This window comes from Eumetopias jubatus, unplaced genomic scaffold (assembly GCF_037043125.1).
Source record: "Eumetopias jubatus isolate StellerSeaLion01/CBP00866 unplaced genomic scaffold, mEumJub1_p1.0 scaffold_12, whole genome shotgun sequence".
NCBI lineage: Eukaryota > Metazoa > Chordata > Mammalia > Carnivora > Otariidae > Eumetopias > Eumetopias jubatus.
This window is the reverse complement of record NW_028274818.1, coordinates 52,756,839-52,762,838: the sequence shown is the minus strand read 5'-3', so window position 1 is coordinate 52,762,838 and position 6,000 is coordinate 52,756,839. Positions and strand designations below refer to the sequence as shown.

The following is a 6,000-nucleotide window of genomic DNA, read 5'->3' as shown; positions in this document are numbered from 1 at the left end:
TTTATTTATTTATTTGAGAGAGAGAGAGAGAGAGAGAGAGAGCATGAGAGGGGGGAGGGTCGGAGGGAGAAGCAGACTCCTTGCTTAGCAGGGAGCCTAATGTGGGACTCGATCCTGGGACTCCAGCATCATGACCTGAGCCAAAGACAGTCGCTTAACCAACAGAGCCACCCAGGTGCCCCTAAGAAACAGATTCTTAACTACAGAGAACAAACTGATGGCTACCAGAGGAGAGGTGCGTGGGGAGATGGGTGAAATATGTGATGGGGATTAATGAGTGCACTAGTGATTAGCACTGGGTGATGTATGGAGTTTTTAACTCACTATATTATACACCTGAAACTAATATAACACTATATTAACTATATTGGAAATAAATAAACAAATAAATAAAGTGCAGTCTATTGTATGGCATTTATACCTCAGGAATCTGTTAAAAACAAAATATCCAAGCAAGTTGAAGACATCCTTCTTCCATTTTTGTTTATGCAATTTATTTGTTGAAGGAATTTGGTAGTCTGTCCTGTAGAGTTTACCACATTCTGGATTTTATTGATTGCAAAAGAAAAAAAAATCTTATCTTTTAGAACTATGTAATGCAGTATTAATGGGTGAGAGCCACATGAGGGGTGGGGAAGAGGAGATTGGTCCTGTGTTGATAATTTTTCAAGCTGAGTGATTGGCATTTGAAGACTCATACCATTCTCTCTAGTTTTTTATGATCTTAAACATTTTTGTAAAGAAAGTTAAAATAAAAGAAGTCCTGGGTCCCCTGAATCTCCTAGGGTTTGAACATAGAGGTCCGTGTTTTCTAATAAAGTCCCAGGATGATTTTGTTATATATTAAAGAGAATCTCTTAGACCAAAGTAGAGGTCCCTGATGGTGAGATGGATGTTGGATACTTGCCACAAGGTATGGGGAAAACAGTTTTTGGCTGTGTTCTTTCTATTTCTTTTCAAATTACAAAAATTGTACATTAGCTATTCTTTTTTAGAGAGACATTTATGGCTTTGCCTACCTCCTCCACTGCTGAGGAAAGTTTCTGATCCCTACATATTCACTGATTTTGTTCTTATTCAGTCTTAAAAGTGTGACTTTAATATAGGTTTGCTTTATCATATGGGCTTAGTATGATTTGCCTGAATTACTCTGAATTTCAGCTCTACATAAAACTGAAATATAAAAGTTTGTCTTCTGTACCTCCTCTATGACACCTTTGCTCTCTCAGTTTTCTGGTGTCTTTCCTAATCTTCCCACTAGTAAAAACAAAACAAAACAAAAAAACACTGAAAAACTGTATGATAAATTCATTTATACAAGTTTGCTGATTGGAGTCATGAAGTCCTCTTCTCAGGGAAAGTAGATTTAAAGAGGGCACAGGATTTAAGTTAAAGTTAACAATAAAGATAGTGTAGTGATGATGGATTCCGGGGCATCAAGTAACCTAGTGAGGGAAAGAGTTTTGGGGGATGGTTCCTTTCAAGACCCTTTACATTTTACCAACTAGGTTGTTACCTATTCATCTCATTGAAAACGTATGCTTAGAAGAATCAGATAATGCCTTTTCTTTTCTAATGTGTATGGAAAACTTAACTTTGGCTGCAAGCAATAAAAAGCCAAATTTGAACTTTTTAAAATAGTCAAGAAAATTTATTGGCTCAGGGAACTTACTAAATCTGGAGGAAGGGGTAGGCTTCAACCTGGGTTTGAGCTCTTCAATTATGTGTCAGTTTTACCCTCAGGCTGGCTTCCCTCATGGTAGCAAAGTGGCCACAGTAACTACTGGACTTATGTCCACCTATCACACCAGCCAGAGTAAGAGACAGAGCACATTTCTTCTGCTAATAAACTTGAGATTGGGCCTCCCTTATGATTGGACCAATTAAGATCTGCATTAGATCCTTGAACACTGACAGAGTTAGGTAGAGACCAGATTAGGCGGGTTATGAACATCAATTAGGGCCCACACCTGGGACTGGAGCTGGGCCTTTTCCTATTCAAATCATTAGCTGCCTCACGATTGCAAAGGTGTAGAAATGCATGCTGGGGAGTCAACCAATAATCCCATTATAAAAGAAATATATTTCACCTCATTAAATAACTGTGATTTAAACTCTCCCATTTTGTTCAATGTGTAACTTGTTTTCTGTTTTTGGTATTATGAAATTTTAAATTGGGAGTTGCAGACCCACACAAGGGATACAGGGTAAGGCAAAATAGGGAATACAGAAACTTTGAGAAAGGAGAGAATGAATGTCCTGTAGGCGGCCGATTGTCACCATGAGAAAATGGAGGTCCACTATTACCAAATCTTTCACTTTTTAAAGAGCAGGGAGCTAAGCAGAGAGCCTGACATCGTGGGGCTCCATTTCAGGACCCTGGGATCATGACCTCAGATGAAGGCAGACACTTAACCGACTGAGCCAGCCAGGTGCTCCCTTTTGCTTTTTAAAGATAAGCCAGGATGCATGTGAGATCTTCTGGTTTTAATTTTTAACTTTGGCTAATTTGTTTAAGCACCACACAGGCCAAACAAAACATGTTTGTGGGTTAGATCTGAACCTAGGCCACCAGTTTCTGTCATGTTATGAGCCATGCTAGAATATTTTATACCCTCCTCCAAAGTGAGAGCTTTTAGTCCTTTGAAGGATTAGGGCTGCTAGCATATGCTTATTGCAAAGGAAGTCATTGTGGGAAGAGAAGTGAGCAGCATGCATTATATGAACAATGCTTTGTTATTATTAACTCTTCAGCATGTACTTAGAATTGTTTTCCTGAGGATGAGGATAAGTTTGTATGGAATCACCTTCACTGTCTCTTATCTAGGTTCTCTTGTGACTCAGTCCTCTCTTATCTAGGTTCTCTTGTGACATCTCTTATCTAAGTTCTATTGTAAAGGACAGTTCAGTTTTACACAATGACCCCTGGTGATTAGAGGTATAACATGTGGCCAGGGGACAGAGTTTGCCCTTTTTGTCAAAAAGCTTCTCTCCAGTTAGAAGATACCAGAAGGTAGAAACTTACGTCTTTTTCATCTACTGATTTCCTCATGAGGCCCAGTGTAACTTTACTAGTACTTTATTTAGTAGAGACTCAGTACTTACTTGTCAGCTTATTATGAATAGGTACTTATTGGTGTACTATTAATAGATACAGATGATTTCAGTTATTCCAACCCTAATTTTATTAAATATGAAAATTCTGGCATTTATTGAGTCAGGCCCAGAGGTAGGTAGGCTCTTGGAATACAGAGGTTAGAGGACCTTCAGGGAAGGAGCCCAGAAGATAGGGAAAACGCAAGATCGTTCAACACTCTTGATGTCCTAGCATCTCTAATCATTTAAGTCAGGAAAAAGAAAAAAAGAGTGAGAGGGCCTTTTGGACAAATGTATTTCTCAGGGTAGTTTTTGGATCTAGTTGAGGAAATGAGTGCAGGGGAATTGAAGTGGAGAAGGGAGAATTTTAAACTAAAGAATTCATTCTAGAGCTTAAATCATTGGACATACACTAAACTCTTGCTGCACTACATTCATTCATACAATTACATTTATGGAGTACTTTCTAGGAGTCACCACTATACTAGGTGTTGTGGAAGATATAAAAATGAATGAAGCAGGTCCTCAAGGATTCTCTAGAGGGATAAAATTTTGCACAGATTTACCTAGATAGGGTTCAATATATTCGGTGCCTCAAACCTATAGAAACAAAGTGCTATAGAAATTAGAAAAATTTACAGGTCATTTCTGGCTGCAAGATCTACGAAGGAGGATACCGATAGTTCAAGGATCAGTAATACAGTACTTGTAAAGGAAAAAAGAGTTGGTTTATTTTATCTCTACTAATTTGTACTCCCAAATTTACTATCCCAAAGGACAGAATGATTTGAGTTTTCCTAATATAAATACATAGCAGGTGTTTTCCCTCTTCAATCTCCCGAGTCCCACAGAACGAACCAGCAAGGGAGCGCTTGACAAGCATACGACACCTTGAAAGAGGCACATAAGAGTAAGTGGCGAGAAAAGTTAGTATTCTTTAAGATGACTTCCTTGGGGATTGCTGGGCATTAAGAGTGAAAATATGTAAACCAGTTTATGAGCAGGAACACAATCTCCCCAAACTTAGAATTATCTAAGAACTCTCTAACCGCTGGGCAGGCCCGTCCGCCCACCCCGCCCGGGGCTCGGGGACGCCCCTCAGCAAGCCCGAACTCGCTGGCCCCACGGGCTCGGTTACCCCTCCGGAAGGTTCTGAGGGACGGCGACCGTCTCCCGCCTTTTCCCGGGGCCCCCACTCTGAGAACCCGAGTTCTGTCAGGTCTTCACTGCCCCGCCGCCAGCCCCCGGCCCCCCATCCCCACCACTGCCAGGCGGGGACGTGTACGCGCGTGCGCGCCGCCCCCGAGGGCAGAGAATGCGCCTCCGCCCTCAGGAGCGCGCACGCCGCGCCGAGGGGCCCGGACGCGCGCGCTCCCGACCCGCCTCCTCCTCGGCCCGCCCCCTCCCTCGTCTCTTCCTGCCGGGCGGTCCTTCTCTGCCCCCCCTTTCTCCACTCCCTCCGCCTTGCTCCCTCCGCCCTCCCAGGGCTCTGGCGGCCGCGGAGTGAACGGGACGGGCCCGGCCGCAGAGCGCGGGGCGGCGGGTGGGACGCGGCGCCCGGCAGAGTTGTTCCGGCCCTGTCTGCGGAGACGTGAGGAGGTGAGGCGAGGGCGGCCTCCTAGGGACCCTCGGGCGGTCGGGCGCCTAGGAGCCGCGGGCCGGGCCGGGGGTGTTGGCGCCGGGTCTGAGCCGAGGGAGGGTCGATGTCGGGGCCGGGCCGAGGACTGGATGCGAGAGCACCACCGGGAGGAGGGCACGGATGTTTCGGGACTGTCGGTCGCTTCCTGGACCCCACGGCTCTGCCTGCTGGTCGTTCTTCCTGGCCCGGGCGGCCGGGCGGAGTCGGGGCGCCCCTCACCTGGGGGCGGGGTGGGGACTTGGGTGCTCGCTCCCAGCTGTGCCCTCCTGACATTGCCGCCGCCTCCGCCGCTGCGCCTTGCTTGTTGCCGGGCTCGCAGTCTCAGCAGCCCTGCGTCCGGGGGGCGTGTGGTTAGGGTATTTTTTTTTTTTTTTTTTTTTTTTAACCCACACTCAGGCTTCTGTTCGTGACCGCGTCTCGCCCTCGCGCTCCCCCTGCCTCCTCCCGGCACTTTGCTCCGCTCCTGCTGTTGATGCTTGTGGTTTTGCAGTTTGGGATGGGCTGCGTCCTGGGCAGATCTCTACCTGCAAGGAATGCCCCGCTTCGGAGTTGACCGCCTGGCCACGAAAATCCTCTGTCCAGGTGTGGGTGCTCAGTGTCCTGATTACTGAGTCAAAGTTTCTGAGCCTGGGCTAGTACTTTGCACTGGTCGCCAACGGTGCAGGGCTGGGCAGTGCGTCAGCATGTGGAAAGGGGCCACCGGCCAGCGGAAGGTGGCTGGATGCTAGGGGACTGGACTGACAGGGTTTGTTTCTGATCCCAGGGCAGTGTGTCCAGGTACTTGTGTATTCTCCGTGTACCTCTCAAGATTATCTTAGAAAATGTACCGAACTGTAGGTGGTCACTTGTAGAGTTGAAGGTTTCCTGCAAGTGAGGAGAAACGCTAACCTCATTACCCTAATTAATGGTAAAGAGAACTTTTGCTTGAGAGATTTCAGCGCTGACTGGAAACTGATTTCAAGGCCTGCATTTTTGGTACTGGAAGATTTAGGGATTTTTAATACTTTAAAATTTCTTGTACTTGGTGGGAGGTAGGTAGTTGCTTGTTGCAGTTCTGAAAACACAATTTCATGAAAACTGACTTTTCTTATAATAGTGTTTATATTTAGCTTCTGTAGGACTTCTGTAGAATATCCAGTACTATGATGTCAGAAAATAGAAAAATGAAGTTTGCTTGTGGTCAAATTGGAAGTGGATTTTGTCCTTGGAAAATATTGGTCCACAAGCTGCTAGAGCTGCTAGAGCTGGAAAACTGGCCTATGATT

The 6,000-nt window shown here is 45.5% G+C and overlaps 1 protein-coding gene across 3 annotated transcripts in view; it reads left to right on the top strand.

The window, feature by feature from the left end:
• The first annotated feature begins 4,530 nt into the window (after nucleotides 1-4,530).
• Nucleotides 4,531-6,000, top strand: part of RABGAP1L (RAB GTPase activating protein 1 like) — a 754,336-nt gene continuing 752,866 nt past the window's right edge. For 2 of the 3 annotated variants that reach the window (XM_028122981.2, XM_028122980.2), the window contains exon 1: nucleotides 4,541-4,695. The gene's annotated coding sequence lies outside the window, so the exon portion shown is untranslated. Of the gene's footprint in view, nucleotides 4,696-6,000 lie in introns of all 3 variants that reach the window. The other variant, XM_088017005.1, reaches the window with a different exon arrangement.